The sequence below is a fragment of the Ictidomys tridecemlineatus genome, chromosome 5 (genome assembly GCF_052094955.1).
Source record: "Ictidomys tridecemlineatus isolate mIctTri1 chromosome 5, mIctTri1.hap1, whole genome shotgun sequence".
Classification (NCBI taxonomy): domain Eukaryota; kingdom Metazoa; phylum Chordata; class Mammalia; order Rodentia; family Sciuridae; genus Ictidomys; species Ictidomys tridecemlineatus.
The window spans coordinates 115,767,231-115,788,852 of NC_135481.1; the positions used below are offsets into that span (position 1 = coordinate 115,767,231).

General features: G+C 48.6%; 1 long non-coding RNA gene across 1 annotated transcript; it reads left to right on the top strand.

Moving 5' to 3' along the window:
- The first annotated feature begins 14,717 nt into the window (after positions 1 to 14,717).
- LOC144377941 (uncharacterized) lies at positions 14,718 to 20,671 on the top strand. Its single transcript, XR_013439274.1, has 2 exons — positions 14,718 to 15,138; positions 18,427 to 20,671. It is a non-coding gene; the product is annotated as an uncharacterized LOC144377941 (long non-coding RNA).
- The last annotated feature ends 951 nt before the right edge of the window (positions 20,672 to 21,622 follow it).

A 21,622-nucleotide genomic window follows, 5' to 3' on the forward strand; every position in this document is an offset into this window, starting at 1 on the left:
GAGGCTTGATTCAATTCAGGCCTGAGTGATCTGGACAAAAATCCCTTTATAAGAGGTCTGGCAGCTTCCAATGACGTCAGCCCCCGGCACATAATGTTTTCTGTTCCTCCTCCGAGTAGAGCTGCTCGTTAACTTTTCATCTGACTGTTTCCCGCACCCAAACGAGGTTGTCAACTAACTCATGGGAGGTAGAGAAATTCCCGCTGCCATTTGGAAGGCAGGCCTCCCCTTTGCTGGGCTGGTGTGAGTTACCCAGGGTGCCTACTGCAAGTACACCATCTTGTCTCACTTTATGTCAGGCTCGAAATCGGTGGACCGCCCTTTGAATACCTCCTGGAGATGTTTTTTAAACATTGAATTAATATTCTAACATGGGAATAATATAGATTTCTAAACGGAGCTACTTTCAGCTTGCTTTGACATATGGGAAGTCCAGCTACATGGGGTCAGTTCTACCACTTGGGGGCAGTCTACAAGGTCCAATTAGTGACTGACACTCTACACAGAGTGCATTCTTGGTTCTCCATGGTCACTGCCACTCCCCGTTATGTCCCCAAAGCTAAGGCTGAGCCTCAGGTGCCCCATCAGGCCCTTGTGGATGTGGCTGTCATGATGGAGAGGTAGTTCTGTAGAGCCCACCAGCTGGAGGCTGAAAGCAGAAGAGAGGCCAACAGAGACACTTAGTTCGAGGCAGTTAGGAAAGAGACTATTTCCTTGACATTTTTAAAGATGACACTAGTGGTCTAATAAAGCATGTCTGTTAATATGGCCTGAGATAGCTTCGTGCTGCTCCCAGCCCGCGGTGCTTGTTCATCTCCATGACGCGGAGTTTGTGGCGCCTCTTACCCTTTCTCTCAGCAGGATCCTCTGTGCCCATAACTTCAGGTCCCATCTCGTTATGGGCTCAACAGTGTCCTCCCCAAATTCACATTGAAGTCCTAACTCCCAATGCCACAAAATGTGACTGTGTTTGGAGATAAGTTCTTTAAAAAAATTATTAAATTCAAATAAGTCCATGAGTGGGGGGAGGCACTGTTCCAATCTGACTGGTGTCCCTATGAGAAGAGGAGATTAGGACCCAGGATGAGCTTCCAGGGCTGTGGGCACAGAGGGACAACCACAAAAGTGACAAGAAGGTAGCCATCTGCAAGCCAGGGCCACCTCTGCTGGCTCCTGATCCTGGACTTCCAGCCTTCAGAACTGAGAGCAAAGACATTTCTCTTTTTTAATCCCCCAGCTCGTGATATTTGATTATGGCAACTCCAGCAAATTAACACACATCACTGAATTGAAAATCCCAAATCTGAGTCCTGGCCACACTGCTGCCCTGACCCCCAGACCAGAATTTTCGGCAGCCTGTATCATGTCTGGTCTGCAAGCAAAACCCGATCAGGCCTGAGCAGAGCTGCAGAGCCTGGATCCCACCCTGTCGGGAGGCTGCGGCAGGGCCCCAGGAGACAGAAGGAAACGCGACCCAGCAGGCAGGCTGCAGGGAGGTCATAAAGTGCTAAGAAGCAATAGGCTTTCTAAAGGCCCCCAGAGATTTTCAAAGTGCCATTTTGGGAAGATGAATCATATAACTGTGGCCTTCCCTTTTTAGGCTCGATTAACAGGCCTAAGAATGTTGCATCGTCTTATTTTAGGCCTCCATCCTGCCAACCAAACACAGCTGACCACAACAAGCATTGGTTAGGTTCTAATAGAGCACATCTGTTAATAGAATATGGCTTGAGCTAGCTTCGTGCTGCTCCCAGCCCACGTCACAACGGAGGGGCAGGGATGGCATCTGGCCAGGCTGTGCGGACAAACATCACCCAGGGCCCCACGGGAAGAGGCTGGGGTTTTGGCCCAAGTCTGGGTTGGGATGTTGTCTAAAATCACAGAAGGCGCTGGGGAGAGAAACAGCCCAGTTTCCCATGCCTGTGGCTTTATCACTTTATCTGACTCTTTAGGGGTAAGGGAGAACAAAGTCCCACTGTCTCTGTAACTGGATTGTAGTAACTCTGCATCATCAAGAAAGGAGAGCTTCCAGACGTGATTCTAAGTACATGCTCTACTCAGACAGTCCTTGGGACCAGCTGGAGGCATCAGAAAGAAGGTGACATAGACAGGGAGTGAGAAAATAAATGCAAAACCCAAAAATCTCCAATTTATTAGAGTTTATGAATGAGATTTCAGAACCACATAAAACATTAATGCTAAGCCAGAGAGACCATAGGTGGAACAAGAACTCAATCTAGATGAACAAAAGTACTATGAGACACAATATCTGCTATACAACTATGAGATAGTAGGATACTCAGTTAAAAGAAGACATTGTATTTCCCAAGAGAAGGTACAATAAAAATAAGCCAGAATTAAACAAAATGGACATGAAAAAAGAGATTTTAGTGTCTGCTCTGCAGTCAAACTTATATTTTCAAGACACATGACAGTTCGAGAAACAATGTTTATTAAATGTTCACTAGAAATCAGCATAAAGTGAACTAAACATGTAAAAAAAATGAAAGCAACTATTGGTGTTGAATTTAAGTGGAAATAAGTCTGCTAGGAAGAAATACAATAATACATACAAAGAGCCATGAAGCTGTGCATAAGTGTTGGACTCACTAATTTACAATGGGGAATTTCTTCCATAGAACTAACCAAACAAAAGCCAAAGGCGCAAATGTATTCATTTGTTATCCATAACGGCTCGCTCCTGAAAACAGACTGTTCAGTGGAAAAAAAAAAAAAAAACAGAAATCTAAAACAGAATGTTCCTTGTGAGAAGAATAGTTTGGTAAATATGGTTTAACTAACAAGCGAAGGAACTAGATTCATTAAACAATCATGATTGCATAAGAGCACTTTCAGAGATTTATGACAAAAAAAACGCGAAAGCTGGATCTTGCTTTCTGGCCATGGTGGAGTGACTGTGCCCCAAGAATCCGCCCACCATAAACAACCATCAAGCTACACCAAATAGATGAGGCAACTTCTTTTCAGCACTGGGTGTGGTGCAGTGTGAGGGTGCCAACTCTGGAGGCGGGACACTCACGGGATGCTTCTCATTACAGCTGTCCCTTCTCGAGGACCACTTCCCAGCTGTGATGTAGCAAGCTGGAGTCTGAGCAGAGCTCTGGAGCAGCAGGTCTGAAGAGCCAAAAGCCCCAGGCACTGGGGACTCTGTGGAGGATCTAGGGAGAAGAGGGCTGCATAGAGGGGTTGGGGACATAGGTCCTCACAAGTCCTTTTGAGGATTAGGCTACCCATGGGCAGGGGGAGACTACACAGCAGTTCCAGGTAGTGTCTGCTATGGACTGAGAGCAGAAGAAAGACATCCCAGATTGGGTGACACAGGGGACATTAAGTTCCAGTCCAGCCAGATCCCACAGACATGCAAGGCATGCCTCATGTATACTGTGATGAGCTCATTACCAGCAAGTTCAATAGTTCATACAATGCAAATTATCAAAACCAATTCATGGTGAAATCATTACTCTGAAATACCTTATGTCTGTAAGGAAATTGAATTAGCTGTGAAAACTTTCTCACAAAGAAAACTCCGGGTCCAAGTGGTTTCTGCGGTGAATTCTGTTGAATATTTTCAAAAGAAATACTATCAATATTGCACAAACTCTTTAAGAAAATAGAAAAAGGAACGCTTCTTAACTTATTATATAATGCTAACGTTGCCCTGAGCTTAGAGTAAACATAGACATTTCTAGAAAAGAAAAGTAGAAATCAATAGTGCTCATGAGGATAAGTGAAAATATCCTCAAAAAAATCAAAAGATTAAATCAGCAATGCATAAGAGACATATTACTTTCTAAATTGGGTTTATCACAGAAAATCAAGTTTTAATATTAAAAAAATTCAATTAAAGCCATTCTGATAAGCAGTTTCTCAAAAAGTTGAACATAGAACTACCACCCAGACTAGCAATTCCACTCCTGGGTATCTATCCAATAAAAATGTTCACACAGAAATTTACACATGAACATTTGGAGCAGCATTATTTGTAAAAACCCCAAACTACAAACAACTTAAATGTTCATCAACTGGTGAATAAAGTGTGGTATATCCAAACAAAAGAATACTAAGCAGCAATAAACAAGAACAAACTACTGATGTACACTAGACCCCCCAAAATAGCATGCTAAGTGAAGGGACAGACACAAGAGACACACACTGTATGTTTCCTCTCATATATGAAAGGTCCAGAGAGGACAGAGAGAAGCTGTCTACCGAGAAGCTAGGTTAGCACTGTCCAGGAATGCAGAGTGACCAAAGGATGAGCTTCAGGGGTCCCAAGGGATCCTATTTGGGCAGTGAAGAGATTCCAAAACTAACTTATGGTGAGGGTTGAATCACACAGTAATGAAGTCACTAAAAACCATCTAGTTGAACCTTGAAGGTGTGAGCTTTAGGTCAGTGAAATGTACCTCAACAGTTACGTGTAAACCATCGATGAGTGTAATTCACTACATGAAGAGGATGAAGAAAACCGGCCATAGTTACAGAGAGAGTGTCTGACAAATTACAACACCCTTTTGTGATTTAAAAAAAAAAAAAAAAGGAAAGGCCCGGCATTTCCTACTTGGAGGCATAAGATGGTTTATATGTTTATATGTTTACTTGTTCCTCGAGGTAGGAGGTAGCGTGGCAGCAGGCTCAGAGGCGAGTTCTCACCTTAGCCTGGAAGCCAGAGCTGCAGGGGACCAAGGTGGTATTCCAGGATAAGGGGAAAGGCTGACGCAGCAACTTGCACAAATGTCTCCGTCTACTCCTATCTGCAAAGAGGTCTGGGAAACCAGTTTTCCAGCCATTCCCCTTTGTGAAGTGTTCTGCTTGTAGGAAAGGAGAGAACGGGAGTGGAGCAGATCCTCTTCTCTCCCCGAGTGTGAGCCTGAGGTTCCCTCCCTCCGTTTCAGTTCTCTGGAAGCAGGATTGTGCAGTGGAAGGACCTGACGTCCAGTTCCCGTTCATCTGACATCCGAGCTTCCATGTCATCCTTGGGGTAATAGAAATAAAACACCTTCTCTGTGTTTTACAGGCTTCTTAGAGGATGGGATGAGCCCTTTGTTTTAATGTATCTAACAGAACACGACAAACAGTGAAGCAGGACTCAAGTAAATGAACGTAATGTAATGATGACCATGTTCAAAACCAACAGAGCAAGCCGTCGCTTCTGACTTTTCTCTTACAGCAAGTCACCAAGTCCGTAAGTCCTTCTTCCCACATCCACCTGCATCTCTGGCTGAAATCGTCCTTGATAGTATCCTTTTACCAATTCTCCATCTCTGCCATCCTCACGGCCACCCTCATGGTCACACTTCTCCTTTGACTTACATTAACTCTCTGAGCTAATTTCAGTCCCTATTCACCCTTCTCAGCCCACATTTCTATATATTTCCACATGGTTTTCACTGTCGTGTTTGATAGGTTCACCGTGGATGGCTGCATCATAATCCAGTCGGCATTTCCTACTTGGAGGCATTAGGTGGTTTATATGTTTAGTTGTTCCAAAGTGGCAGTAGATTATTTATATGGCCATACTACATGTAAATCTGGACAGGTATAAAGCATATGATTAATTGTTGTTAGCATAAATTACCATAATTTGGGGGGGAGAAAATAAAACCTCTCAGAAACCTAAGAGTGAAAAATGAAAAAAACCTTCCTCAAACAAAAAAAAAGTGCATCTATGAAAATTCTATAACTAACATCATATTTAATAATAAAAATCTGAATTCTGCCTCCTAAATTGGCAACAAATCAGAGATGTTGACTCTCCCACTGATCCTCAATGTTTTCCTGGAGGTTGGCCAGTACAGAGAGGCAAGCAAAAGAAATAAAGAACAAAAATATAGAAGTGAAATTGTTTCTCTTCAAAAGTGAAATGATTATCTGTATAAAAGATTCCCATCTGCTAGAATAAGGAAATCTGGAAATTTAGAAATTTAGAATAAAATCCAATATATGAAAACTAGCTGCATTTCTATATATTAACATTGGATAATTGGAAAATGAAATTTAAAAATAACATTACTGTAACGGCATTAAAAGTACTTAGAAACAAATGTAATAAAATATACGCAAAACCTATTACATGGAAAGCTGCAAAACTTCCCTGGGAAGAGCGAAGAACATGGTATTGGCACCAAAATAGACTTGTTGACCAATGGTAAAGAATAGAGGACACAGAGACACACTCACATAAAAGGGTAAGAAAGATGGTGGAATGAGATGGACATCATGGCCCCAAGTACATGTATAAAGACACGAATGGTGTGACTCTACTTTGAGTACAACCAGAGACATGAAAAACTGTGCTCTATATGTGTAATATGAATTGAAATGCTTTCTGCTGTCATGTATAACAAATTAGAAAAAATAAATAAATTTTTTCAAAAAGAAATATGCCATGTTCATGGACCAGAAGATAATATTAATGAGGTGTTCATTAATACAAATTAATCATAGATTCAACTACTGCCAAGAAAATTCTAACAGTCTATTTTAAAGAAATCAACAGCTTTGGGTTAAAATTTATATTAAAATATCAAGCTTGTGGCTCAGCAGTAGAGTGCTCACCTAGCACATGCGAGGCCCTGGTATTGCTCCTCAGCACCATAGGAAAATAAATAAATAAAACTAAGGTATATAAAAAAATATATCAAGGATTCACGATAGTCCAAGGATACTCCTCCAAGCAGGCAAGGGGATCTCAACGCCACCTGAGTGAGCTCTTGACCTGAGTCACTGAAAAGAATCCCCAGATGCATCAAAAGCAAGGCACAAGCGAAGATTGTTAAAGGAGAGCTACAGTACACACCCCCTAAAGGCAGAGTGCAGGCATCCCGCATCCCTCAGAGGAGCCAAGACGAGGGGCGTGCCCAGGGTGGAGCTCTCTGATTACCTAGTGATTTTTCTGGGAAGCAATGTGCAGGTTCCCAGGGAACCTTGTGTGAAAAAATTACATCTCATGCCAATCACTGGATATTCAGGGTCCAGAGGGTTTCTTCTTGATTAAGCAGTCTAGCTATAAATCAGCTGTGGGCACATTGTCTACGACTTTGAAACTGGTGACATTTAAGTTGATCTGTTTTTGTTCCAGTTGCTCTGATACAAGCACACACTGGAAGATTGTTCATCTAACTAAAGAGACAACTCTCGGCTGGTTCTGCTCTTAGATCTGGACCTCCAACTACTAAGGACCTCTTTATATCTCTCCCCCAGAGCCCAGCTTCTCAAACCCATGTTTGAAAAAGAACCAAGTTAGAAGACTTGCGTTCCCTCTCCCAGGCCATAGTCAACCCCGAGAATGTGGTATTGGCTTTAAGGGTGAACAAGACTAGGAATAGGGCTCAGTGGTGGAGGGCTTGCCTGGCATGTGCAAGGCCCAGGTTCAACCCCCAGAACCTCAAAATAGAACAATGGAGCATCATAAATGTAGTGCTGAATAGTATCCCCCATAACACGGCCCTTTTCACCGAGAACCTCAGACTGTGAACTTATTTGGCAATAGGGTCTTTGCCAATGTAATCGCATTAAAAATATCAAGATAAAATCATACCAGGATTAGGATGGCCCTAAATCCAGAGACTGGTCTCTGAAGAAGAGTTGTGGTCACAAAGACACGGGGAGAAGACCAGGTATAAACAAGGTGGATTGGAGTGGGGCGGCTCCCAGCCAAGAAATGCCACAACAGCAAGAAAAGATCCCCCCAGGGCTCAGGGGAGCGTCGGAGGCCTCTAGAAATGTGAGAGAATGTGTTCCTGTTGTTTTAACCCCCGCAGCTTGTGGTCATTGGCGGCAGGAAACGGATTCAAGAGAGAACCAGAACAGAGCTCTCAGTACTACCAAGGGCTTCTGCAGGGAGGCCCCTGGGCTCAGCTGGGAGGTTGTGCAGGCTCAGCTGTGGCTCTAACTTCTGCGCCCAGCTGCTGGGTTGACTGGAGGCCGGGTGACCTCGAGGGGCCTCCACTGGAGCGGTTCGCTGTGCTCCAGATGTCTTTCATCCTCCGTGGAAGCCAGCCCTGTCTTCACATGGCAGCTGGACGAGCTTCCACATGGGAGCAGAAGCATGCAGAACCAGATCCCATCACTCTGTTGAGCAAAGAGGGTTGGAGGCCCACCCAGATTCAGGGAATGGGAAACACGGCAAAGTCCATGGCAGATGGTGAGCGTGCGAAGATGGGTGGAGGATTATGACCAAAAATGGATGTCATTATCACCCTTGTTGATGTAAAAGAAGACCAAATTTCAGAGAAGTTAAGTAACCTTTTAAAGGTCACATAGCCAATAAATGACTGAGCTACTGGGCTCCCATTTCAAATTATTTCCACAACAAATTGTAAATTTGCATTTGAAGGAATTTTTGGTGTTTTATGCCATTGAATCCACCAATCCCTCTGTAATGTTCACAGAATCAACAGACCAGAGGATGAGGTAACAGGAAGTTGGTGAGCACTAGACTTCTGAAATAATTTCAAATGTGACAGATAATTTCCTGAAACCTAAACAGAAAATAAATTCACTTCCTTTTAGCATCATCGGGGGCTGAGAATGTCCCCAGTAAATATTCCACTGTTTCTCATCCTTCAGACAAGGCAAAGCAGGCTGTTGACCACACGCAGCTATTGCCCACACAGGCCAAAGTAGCACTAAGAGTGACAAATGGTCATTAGAGACTGGCCGTCACCAGAGGAGCACACTGATGGTGAGATCCCACAGCGGGTGGGTGAAACAAGTGGGGACATGGCCAGCCCAGGGTGACTTTGCGGCCAGGTCAATGCAGAACATGGGAAAGATGCAGTGTAAGAGACCAGGGGACTGGAAATGTGCACATATGCATTTCAAAGGGAGGAAGTGACTGCAGAAAAGTCGATAGCCCAGGAGCTGGGAGCTATTGTCCCCCAAATTGCTAAGTGTGAATTACTGACTGTTGCACACCAAATTTGAATGTGCTGGTTCTTACCAAAGTGCATGGAGTGGTCCCCAAACACAGCACTCACTTGCAGAGCTGGGGCCACACACCTGCCTAGAGAGTCTGAACACACAGCACCAGGTGTCCCCCCACCCCCTCCCTGTTCCCACCCCCACCAAGCAACAGCGCTGCATGAACATTAGCCAGGCAGGTGCAAGAGGTTTTGAGGTTGCAGAGAAAACTTGGCATTCAAAGTCCCAAATCCTGGGTTTCCAGGTGGGCAGCAGCATTTAGTAACCACATGCTGCTGGCCATGTGCAGGCCTCGGCTTCCTCCTCTCACAGAGGGCGATGGGGAGCCCTCCCTCGAGGGGTGTGTGCACCTCCAACAGGCTCCAGAGCCCTGGGCACCTACTTCAGGCCCCCTTCCTCAGGCCCACGATTGGCTTCTCTTCAATCGTGAAATCTAAAGACAGCTCAGGTGCTTGTTCAGTGACGTGCTTTGACAGATCACGTTCAGATCCACAGTCCTTTCCAAAGCCAGATTTTAAAAGGCTCCCGTAGGAGGCTCGATGGTCTGTCCCACCCAAAACTCCCTTCCCAGTGACACCAGACCCTGACCCCGGGTGCTTTGTGGGTTTGTTTTTCGTCCGTGTGTAGTTGGCTCCGCACACAGGAGCACATTCTATCCAAACTCCAACAGGTTTAGCTGGGTGCTTCCCCTCTCCCCTGGGGCTGTGGCACCCTGTGGGACCCACTGCCTGAACTCTGGAAGTCCAGGACAATGGGATCATCTCTTCCCAGGGGTCTAGACAAGGAACACTGGACCTGTCCTCCTCTGGCTAGGTCACAGAACAGTTAGCCTTGAGGACTATACCACGTCTCCCATAGGGAACCTCCTAACTGATGCTTGGAATCTTCCAGAACCAGGACCTTATTACAAAGTCCTAGACATTCGTTCCATTGTGAATGACTTCTTCTAAATGATGCCTGGCATCTGCACCAAATCTGTCTTCTCTGAATGTTCCTCCGTGGTCCCTCTTCTGTCCTTGGAGCCCAGAGAACCTGGCAGCCCCCCTTCAGCCAGATCCTGTTCTCAGGGATGGCTACATCATTGACAGGATCCAGTGTGAAATGGAAATGTGGGCCCTGATTTGAAAAAAAAAAAAAACAGAAAAAATGATATTAAAGATACTATATTAGAAAATATGTACATGGTTTATCTCTCTCTTTACTTGTAAGTTAATGTTATAAGAAAAATTAAAAGGTTAAATAATGATCGTAAATTTTGCTGATCTTCATACTGTGAACTTCCAGTTTTTGGTTTGTTTGTTTTTAATTTTTGGTGCTAGAAATCGGACCCAGGGTTTTTTGCATGCTGGGCAAGCACTCTACTACTGAGCCACAGCCCAGACCCAATAGTTTTAAACAAAAATTTAAGTTCACTTAATTTATATGTGAAATCACCAAAATTATGCAATTTCCATTTTGTAGTCTGTAAATTATGTATTTTTCCTCCAGAATAGTTAAAACACTGCATAAGATTAACTCAGCCATCTGAATGCATTTCTTTCCTTCTTTCTCTTTTCTTTCCTCCCCCCCCCAGCCCTTTTTATTATGAGACAGGGTGTCCCTAGTGCCCAGGCTAGCCTGGAGCTTGGGATCCTCCTGCCTCCGCCCTGAGCCCCTGGGGTCCAGGAGGGACCACCACCCCCGGCTTGACGCACATTCTATCCAAACTCCACCTGCTCTTACCAATGGGCAAGGGACAAAGGAACGGGAATTGTGGGTGTCCTGCGCAGTGGTGTCCTGGCCAGTGTAAAGAAGTGACATAACAGAAAGGAAAGAGCGTTCCTGGTCGCGCCTGTTTTTCAGGATGCACCGCCCACCTTTGATTTCCAAGCAAGTTCTGGTTGGACAGGAGAGGACAAGATGGCCCCCTGGGTGTGGGCGGCCCCAGGATTCAGGCATAGGTGCAGCCTGAATCCTCAGGCTTCTTGGAGTCTGGAGCTCTTTGCTGGGTGGGTGTACAGTGCATCTGGAATGCTGGGGTGAACTGGGTGGCAGGAGCAGGTCACAGGCACGCCACTAGCTCCTGTGCTCAGGCATGTACTCCAAAATCCTTTCCCTCTTCATCTAGAAAACACAAGTTTCAAGATCAAACTAAGACTCTCAAGATGGCAATGGCAGAGCACTAAACCAAGCATGGGGCCCTTGTGGGCTCAGGCCCTGTGGGATGGCACCAGTCACACACCCATGAAGCTGGCACTGCAGGATTACAAGTGGATTGTTCCTGTTCTTTCCAATTCTAGGGCCCCTGAAGAAGCCCGCATCTAAGTCACCTAGATTCTAAGTGGGGGACGTTCACATGTGTGGTTCCCATAGCTTCCTTTGCTGGGCCTACGAATGAGAATGTAGAGTCTGGAGTTATGGCTGCCATCTTTCCCTCGGGAGGAGAAGATCAAAAGCAGTGTGGCTGAGCACGGAGCTGAACAGTCTTCTAACCATCGCCCTCCCTGGAGAGTGCTGTTATGGGACATGACACATGCCCTGAAGGCCTGAGCGCTCAGACTCCGGCTGAGTCCCCCGGGAGAGCAGGCAGCAGCACGAAAACCCTCCACTGCATAGACACAGCCTCAGGCTTGCAAAAGCAGCCCTGACCTACCCTGGGAAAGGGCAGCAGCCCAGTTTGGACCACCTTCCTGGTGGGGCAGGGGGTGGAGGCCACCATCGAGCCCAGGGCCCTAACCTGTCCACTTGCCAGGTTGCCAGTCTAGTAACCTCCTCATCTTCCAGTTCCAACCCAGGCACTTCCGCCAGCCTTGGATGAGCAGTGCCATCCAAGTGCCATTCATCAAGTCCAGGATGGACAAGAGCCTTGTCCTCCAGTGGCTTGCAGTTAGGTGACAAGAAATCCCAACAAGGATCACTGTTGGAGTCTAGGACTCGGTTCCCTGCAGGAGACCGAGGTGGAGAACTGGATTCACCAGGGTTGCTGAGGGCGCTTGCTGGGGGCTGAGGCACGGTAAGGAGGGGAGAAGGACGGGGTTGGGGGAGGGAAGATGAATACAGTGCAGCTGGGACCTCAGGTCACCTCACTGCAGCTCTGGAGTGGGGTGGAGGTAGGGGGGCTGGAACTTCACGTCCCCGTCAGCCCGTGGCTGCTGCCTGAAAGAGAGTCGAGCAGGATGAGTGTGGACACCCTGCTCAGAGGCACTCCAGGGCGTGTGTGTAGAACGGCAGTTTTCCGGCTGTGCCTAAACCTGTGTTGCTCCATTTGGTAGAGCAGTAGTTTGCCGCGAGCTAGTCCAGCTCAAGGGCAGGTGCCAAGGCAGAAGGACACCACGCCTGTTTGTACAAGCAAACAGCACCGTCTGCTCAGCACAGCCATATGCCACAGTCTGATGCATGAATTAATCATGCTAATAAAAATGGCAGCCGTGAACTCCACGAATCAACCAGAAGCACACGGGTGCGTGGGCGTATCAAACCCACATCAGAAAATCCAGGTCCGTGAGCTTATTGAACACCCCAGACCAACGAATGAAGCAAGCCCCTCACTAAAAGGTCCATAGAAGGAGAAGCATCCCAAGACTGGACACAGCCACCCTCTGACCCTGTCACCTGTTTGCTTGTCACGAGCCTTGCCCAGGGACATCGCCACAGGGACAAACCTCTGAATCTCTGTCCTCGGCTTTAGCAGGGCCTGGTTTCTCCTTCTCACGATGGTCACCCAAGTCCCTCTCCACACTGACACTCCCTGCTGACGTGGAAGCTGCCATACCTGCTCTGTGACAGCTCTGCGCCCTGAACAAGTTCCTGTGCAGATTCATAATCTTATGTGACCCCCCACAGTGACTCTGCGTTCCCATCTGCTCTCTGCCTTTGCTCTAGTGCAGCCTCCTGAGCCCCTGTGGCTGCCTTGACCCATTCCTGGCCTTTCTGTGACCTCTATATATCACTGTCAAGGGCGAGATGGGACTTGAGTGTAAGAGACATTAGAAATTAAGTTTGACATAAAAGAACGGGGCTTGCCCAGCTTATGACTGCCAGGTGACCCACAAGTATTCAGTCACCTGTCACACATAAAGGTGGTGTAGCCTGTGAATTTATTGTTATTCAAATAGTGTGATGTGTAAAAAGGCACAAATGTGTTTGTCTTCATGGATGACACAGCTCCCTCATGACAATGGGTCAGGGGTCCCATGAAGGACGCAGAGCAGGCCCTGGAAGAGGCACATCTGCACTTACGTTAATGCGGAAGCAAAAGGACAGCCTCCCGCACGTGCCTGGAGACACCACAGAATGGGCCATCCAGACGGGGGTGCTTCTGAGAGAGAAAGAGACACTGTTACTAAGTGCCTCAGCACAGCAGGTCTCTCTCTGTGTGATCGGTCCCATCTCCTGGACGGGGAAACCGAGGCAGGAAGGATGCAGTCCTTGTGAATGGGCAGTGGCTGAGCCCAGGGCTCCACACCCTGCCCTCTGCATCCAGAGGGAACTTTCAAGACACTGCTGAGGTGCAAGTGCCAGGCTTGGGGGTGGGAGGTCTCACGAGGGGACCTGAGGGGTTCGAAGGGACCCTGGCATTAGGAGGATGGTGGAGCCTGACTGGGTGAGGTGCCCGAGTGGGGTGAGGGGAGCAGGCAGGGGTGTCTTCATCCACTCCAGCTGCTCCAGCAGAATTTGTGGGTGGGGTGATGTGTGAAGAAATGGCTTGCCGTTTTCTCCCCTCCAAAAACTGGTGTCTAAGTCCCCTATTAAGAGGGTGGGATCTAAGTCCAGATGCAGTGTTTAGAGGTGGGTCTTTGGGAGGTGGCGAGGGTTAGACAAGATCACCAGGGTGGGGACCCCACCAGTGGGTCTGATGGCTTTATAAGACGAGGGAGAGCCAGGCATGGTGGCACATGTCTGCAATCCCAGCCACTCTGGAGGCTGAGGCAGGAAGAGGGATCGCAAGCTTGAGGCCAGCCTGGGCGACTTAGGGAGGACCTTCCCAAATAAAAATCAAAAAGGCCTGAGAGTGGAGCTCAGAGAGCCCCCTGCACCCTGGTTCTTGCAATCAAGTCAAATGAGTCACTCAGATTAAGTAACAGGCATGAGTTTATTAGCAGTGATGGGAAAAGGGGAAAGGGTCACTCTCAAGGGACAGAGTGGGTCCTTACAGGAGAGGGACAGCGTGCCTATCTCTCCTGCCCTCCAGTTTTATTGGGAGCCCCCAGTTGCCAAAAAGTCCCACCCATGTCCACCTCTTGACTTGTTGCTGACAGCAGGACGACATCAGTCTTCCAAGTCCCCACTGCTATGACCATTCTAGGTCACTTTGGCCCATGCTGACCTGTTCTAATTGGAACCTGTTCTTATTATCCTTGGCTCCCCGTGTTCTGGTATCAGGCCTGTAACAAGTCCCCTGCTTCAGGATAACTTGTAATCCCATTTCTTATCAGCATTTCAGGCCTGCAATTCTCCTGCAGATAACAGGAAGTTTGCTGAGGGATGCACCCTGTCCTGTGGACGTAGCCAGGCAGAGCTGCAGGGAATTGAAAGCGTGTGGGGGTTGGCACAGTGGGCCTGCTTTATAAAATCATTTCCTCAACCTCCAGTTCCTACTGCTCACGTCTGCGGTGCCCTGTCACCAGGAGACACACACATGTGCTCCCCGTCTCACCATGTGATAAATGTATTGCCTCCGGACTCTGCCAGCAAGAAGGTCCTCACCAGAAGCAGCCCTTGACCTTGGACCAAGCTATGAGCCAAAATAAATGCCTTTCAGTTATAACTCACCCGCCCGTGGTGGTGTTTTTAGCAACAGCACATAGACTGCTCAGAGGTTTACTTTGGCTGGTGGTGGAGGCTGCAAGTCCAAGGCCAGGTGGCTGCCTCTGGAGAGCGCTTCATGCCGCTTCAACTCCTGGTGGAGCAGGGTGAGCCGCTACGGAGGGGCAGATCCCCTTGATGACAGCTGCTCTGAGCCAACAGGTGAGAGGGCAAGAGCTGACCGGCCAGGGGAGACCTGGCCCAGCCTTTCTGAACAACCAGGTCGCAAAGGCCCACTTAGTACAGTTACATTGGGACTCGGAGTTCCAACACAGGAACTTTCAGAGTACAGGTTCAAATCACAGCTGAGGGACATCGCTCCAGGACCATTGTGTAAGGTGACCACAGGAGTGGGGTTCATATTCCTGTTCCAAAGAATTGAAGAACGCACACTGCGATCAACGCGAGGTAAGTAAGCAGCAGGGGTTTTATGTAAGAGGAGAGTAAAGATTCAGAATGGGCAGCGCAGGACACCAGGAGGGCAGGAGTGCCCTTGAAGTCTTGCAGCGAGCGGAAGCGGGCGCTCCTTTTAAAAGCCCACAAGAGGTTGATAAGCTCCTTTTGGTTGGTTTGGGAGATTTTAATTGTCCCTGGTGGGCTGTTAGAAATACCAAGGTGCCTAAGAAATCCGCCACGAGTCGGAAAGCGGGTGGGCAAGGCAAACTTCCTCCTTCCAGAATCTAGCCAGCCAGCACCTGGGTGGGCAGCCACCTGTTGGACTTCCAGATATGATGGCGGATAATTGATTGTTGGCCAACAGTGGGAAGGATTGATTCCTCTGCTGTCTGTGTCTGTGAAGTTGGTGAGCCTAGTGAGTATGAATTCTCCTTTCAAGCAAGGTCCTAGGAGACGGTAAGGAGGGTCATCAGGGACAAAGGATCACTTTAAAGGGGGTTTTTCATCTACAGTCTAGATCCCAGGGGTCCTGGAAAGACAAAGAGGACAGGTTGGCTCAGAGGACCTTCAGCCTTATGCCTCTGTGTGCAGACAGCATTAGCTCTGAGGGAGGCACTCAGGAGGGTGGAGCGTGAGGGAGGAGGTGCAGGCCTAGCTGCCTAGAGGAACTTGCCCCCAGCACCATGATCAACCACCAAGGATACCCAACAGGCCTCAGGAAATGGGGTTGGCAGAGGGGCCTTTGGGAGTCACTGAAGAGCAGTTAGGATCTCACAGTTTCCTCTCAACTGCACCCTAATCCTGGCATCCAAAGGCAGGCCAGGACCAGGGCACTCTCCTCTTGCTCCAGGCACACCCCAAGCTGGGACAGAAAGGTAGGAAATGGCTCCTAAGGGCAGGTGGTCGGGAACTACAGAAACGAGGAACCCATTGCCAGAGACTTGAGACCAGCAGCCACACCGATTGCATGTAACAGGTGCCCAGTTTCCTCCAAAGGACAGTGAAGGCAAAGAGCGTCAGGCACAGACGACTTACCTCAGTAGGGATCCCAGAGGGGCCCCCAACACGATACCCGCAGGACTTGGGATAGGGTCCGGGTTCCATGGAGTTGAAGAATGAACACTGCAAATGCCAGAGCCAAGCAAGCAGCAGGAATTTTATTTAAAAGGAGAGTCAAAGATACAGAGCGCCCAGGAGGGGCAGGAGTGCCAGTCACAGCGCTCCTCCTCTTACAGGCTTGTAAGGAGAGGTTGATGAGCCCCTGGACTGGCTTTTGATATTTTAATTGTTCTGCAGCAGCAGGCACAGGCTGGATTATGGATCATGCAGTCGCTTTCCATGAGATGGAAACTCACTCCTTTTCTGAGAAAGAGGAACTGTCCTTTAACATGTGGGCATGTTAGCCCTGTGATGGCCCTCTTGCTGACCTTACTGTCCCTCCCTCTCTCCACTGCCTAGTCTTCTGTATCTCAAAAGAGTGAAAACTGAAAGGCAGCTCTCTCTCAGCTTACTTATATTTATTACAGAATCACATAATATAAAATAATATCCCATAAGGAATTAGTCTAAACTAAGGTTTGCATTGATGTAAAACACACACACACACACACACACACACACACACACACACACACACACACACACTCCTTAAGATGGTACAGCAGCCACAGGACCTTGCCCTTAGGCAGGTGTCAGTAAAACCCATTAGGGACCCTAGAGCCATGTTGTCCCCTCTTTTTGATGTGGATGCATCTGGCAGGAAGATGTCAGAGCAGGGAGCATCCAACTCAAGGCTCATCCGCCCACCCCTGGTTAGGAGGTGGGAAGAGCCCTCAGCATGTGGAGCTCAGAGTTCGGCCCCTTGCTGGACACTTCCTCCTGGGACTGGTCCCTCTGGGGACATTGTTGTCCAGGTCTTTGTGCCTGGCTACATGTCGGCTGTTCTTGCCTGTTCTGAATGCACGTGTCGTTTGGGCACCTCCACTCATGTAGCTGTGCGACTTACTGAGCTCAGGTAGCCTGCAGAGCAGGAGCTGATACAATGCCTTGACCTGCTCCAGAACTTAGTCACAAATGCTGCTCTCCCAGGCTGGGTAAGGGGACGGAGAAGAGATGCCAAGGGGAAGGGGAAGACTAAGGACTCACCTTGGAAATGATGATCTTGAGGCCCTAGCGGTGCATTTAAGGCAACTGTGTGTCCATGGCAGGTTGACTTTCTACGCTGGATGCCAGAGAGAGATTTGGGCTTCTGATAGAAGTGTGGGGGCCATAGCTGATTGATGGTCATTACCTGCTGTGTTTCCACAGTCCTGGCTTGAGGGGAGCCCAGAATGGAACCATGAGATGCTACAGCATTTGAGGGTTGGACACAAGAGCTGCTGGCAGAGGAGGGCGAGCTGCTGGAGAAGGCCAGGGAGGGCGGGCAGGAGGGTGCTCATCAGCTCACATGATGGGGATAAGTGAACAGGAGAAAGTCCCCAAGCTCTGGTTGCAGAGGTGCGCAGTCCACCTTGGTGGGAGCTGATTTTGGTGGAGTAAGGGGTGGGAGGCAAGGCCAGAGGATTGGTTGAAGAATGAAAAAGAATGAGGAATAGGAGTTAGGGAGGGTCAACTGTTCAAGACGTTGCCTAAAAAATGGAAGGGAGAAGGGGCAAAGTCCTATTGGGTAAGGCATGAGTCCAAGAGAGAGATTTGAAAAATCAAAGAGAGCTGAACAAGTTCTGCCCCTTGGTGAAAATCGGTTTGGTGGTTCCTCAAAAAAGTAAACCTAAAATCACTGTATGACCCAGGAATTCCACTTCTGGTATATATATCCAAAAGAAATGAAAACAGGTACTCAAAAAAATACTCATGCACAGATAGCTACAGCAGCACCGTTCACAATAGCCAAGACACAGAGCAACCCAAAGGTCCAGGGAGCGTGATGGGTAAACAGAACAGAACGTGGTTCCGCCATTAAGAGGATTGAGACTCTGACACGTGCTGCAAAATGGGTGGCCCCAAACAGGCCAAGTGAAGGAAGCCAGCTGGTCTGTTTTAAGGTCCCACTTATGTGTACTACCGGAGCAGTTCAGTCCAGAGGCAGAAAATGGTTGTTGCCAGGGCTGCGCAGGGCAGGAGTTGGGGGTCACTTAATGAATTCAGGTTTTGCGGGGTTTTTTGGAAGCACTGAGAATATTTTGCAACCAGAGAGGTACGATGTTTGCACCACAAAGTGTACATGCTGAATGTCAAAGAACAGTAGGCTTTAAAATGGTTCCTTTGGTTATTATGAAGTTCACCAATGTTTTTTTTTTAAAGAAGAAGCAGATTGTAAATGATGGCAACAGACAGAACCTAACCTCTGCGACTACCTCAGAGGCTTGAGGAGGAGCCCTGCCGCCCCAGACCACCCTCCTCCCACCCTTCCTCAGAGCTGAGGAATGTGACTCGACCCACGGCACCAGACACAATGTCCCCACCTGAATGACCTGCCCCAAAGGTCCAATTGTCTCCCGCCTTCCCTTTCCCCAACTCCATCCCGAGATATCCTCCTCCTTTGAGTCGACGCCCTTCCCTCAGTGAGTGGAACAGAGCTGCTTCCTGAGCACCTATTCTGGGAAACAGCCCCAGGCAAGAAAACAACCACCATATAGGGAGGCCGCTACAGGGCGGAAACACCGTTGCCCAGTTTGGAGGAAGTGGCCACTTCAAAGTTGACACAGGCCGCTGTCGGGGCCTCCTGTGAACTGGGAAATGGTGGGGAAGTTGGGGCCCCGCTTTCTCTGGCCTCATGGACAGGGATGTAAAATCTGGTCACACCTTAGCTTGGCATCCAAAGGAGGTCCCTCCAGCAAACCGTTTCTCAACCAGTTTTCCTGAAAAAGAGAGCACAAGGTGCTGTGTCCAGCCTTGCTTTGGAATGTGTCATTCTGGAAAGCACGGAAAGGGGATAAGAGATAGAAAATAATGAACCGGGATGGGGAGGCAGCAGGGACCGTGAGCGAGCTACCCCAGTCCAGGGCAAATTTCAGTTAATGGGTGTTTTAGCCTTTCCATTGCTGTAACCAAAAGATCTGATTTTTTATTATGGGCTGAGTCCACAGCTCTGGGCCCAAGGTGAGGCGGAACATCACGATGGAAAATCAAAGCAGCGGAAAACAGCCGAAAGCAGCTCAGGGCATGGCAACAGAAAGCAGAGAGAGCTCTGCTCACAAGGGACAAAATACAGACCCCAGAGGCCACCCCCGGTCATCCAGCTCCTCCAGCCACAGCCTACCTGCTGCAGTTACCACCCAGGTAATCCTGGTCGGGGGATTGGTCCATGGATGGGTGAAGGCTCCTAATCTAGTTGTTTCACTTCTGAACATCATCTCACTGTTTCACACGCAAGCTTTTGGGGGACGCCTCACCTCCACACTGTAACAAAGCAGTTGCATTAAACAAGAAAAATTGAGGACCGCGTGCATGCAGCCGGATGAGCTTGCTGTCCTGCCTGCCTTCTGGTGTGAAACGGACGCTCTGTTTGTGAAGAGCAAGAGCAACATCTGTAACCTTGAACCGAAAGGACTGGAGGACAGCGGAGTCACAAAATATAACACCAGAGAGTCATCAAAACTGTATTCAAGGCAACATTGTGTAGTGGAAAGACATCGACATGGGCGTCTATCGGGTCTGGATTGGAATCTGGTTTATCACTTACTTAACCCAGTATGTGGCCCCTACTTTTTCCATCTCAAAAGTGGGAAGGGTGTCCGTACATCACAAAACAGACAGGCAGGGGCGCAGGCGCACACACACTAGGAGGACTTCAGCTGTGGGAATAATGGATGCAAAGTGACTAAAATGTAACAGGTTGCCGCAGCCTTCCTCTTCCCCCAGGGAGAGTTCCGTCCAGACCAATCAGACCATCCCTGTCAGACACTCAGGAGGCTCCCTCTGCACCCCCAAGGTACATCAGCAGCACAGATGAGCAGCCTTCAGGCACCTCCCCGCCACTCCTCTACGCAACAGCCAAATATATATATATACATCATTCTTGTTCGTGCCACTTCTGGGAAAGCATCCAAAAGAAACTTCTGGGAGAAACTGGAAAAACCATGTATAGGGTTGCTTCTCACAGAGTTATTTATAATACATAACAGAACTGTTTACTAAGAGACGTAGGAAATGTGGCTTGCTGATACCATGGGATATGACACATTTAGAGGGGTCCCTTGCCATCCGCATGGAAGGATGCAGTCACGAGATGTGAAGTGGTTCAAAGCTGGCTGCAAAACTGCTCCACCCAGGACCCAGGCTCTGCAGTCCACAGCTCAAGGGCAGGAGGACTGTGGGTAAATGTGAATACAGCAGTTGGTAGGTTGGAGTGCAGTGATGGGTACAACTCTGAACCTGCAGACCTATTTTATGTTATTTTTGTTCATTTGTCTCTTAATGACACCATTGAAGTAGATGATTTCTAAGATTCTGTCCCTCTCCCACATTCTATGGGTTAGGGGCATATCTTTGTTTGATTTTATGTTCCTTCATCTATAAAATCTCCTGGTAGTTTTCTAGAAACAAATCCTGAGATTCGCAGGTATTCGTTCTCTATTGTTACATCACAAATTATCCCCAAATCTAGCAGGTTAAGGCGAACACCTGATGTCTCGTCCTCAGAGGGGTGGGATCCGCGGGCTGAGCCGGCTGCTTTGCTCAGGGTCTCCAGAGGTCAAAGTCAGGCTGTTGGCAGGGCAGCTGTCACCAGAAGGCTGGCCAGGGGACGGAGAAGTCATCTTCAAGCCCACACTTGTGTTGGTGCCAAGTCCCTGGGCCTCACCCTGAGTCTCTCACACATGGTAGCTGGCCCCCCACAGAGGAGGTGCCTCGAGAGCCCTGTCCCCTATAACCCAACTCCTCTTCGACCCAAGCTCAGAAGAGGCAGCCATCATGCCGTGAATTCCTATAGCTCTTGGGTGGCCTTGGCATCCATTCTGAATGTGAGCTGGACTTTGTCCTGCCAGAAGCAGGACTCGGTCACCCTTGACACGATTTCCAGTCCTCCACCCACCACATGTTCCTCTTGAGATGGTCCATTCAGGTCTTTGTCTTATATAACCGCCTCCTGGTGACCACCTCCCTACAGGGTGGCTGGACACACCTGCCTGATTACCCCACTGGCCATCGTCCTTGTGTGGACTGCACAGAATTGCCACAGGGACCAACTCTCCGTCAGTGTGACCTCCCAGAACTCTCGCCTGCTCGTTCTACCCCCCCCCCCCCAGCTAGGACTCCCAGGGGAAACCTGCTTGGCAATGCCCTGGTCCCCAAAAAAGACACTGGCCCAAGGGACCCTTGCTTTTGCCTCTTCCTCCCACCTACTGGCTGAGCGTATGGGTGCCGGGTGGCTCCCTGGTCCCATGGCCTGGTGAGGCAGGCTGCCCTCTCCATCTGGACCTGTGAGCAACCGGCTGCTTCTGTCACTCGTGGGCTGTGTGGAGCTGCCTCCTCCATCTCACACCCACCTCACCCCCAA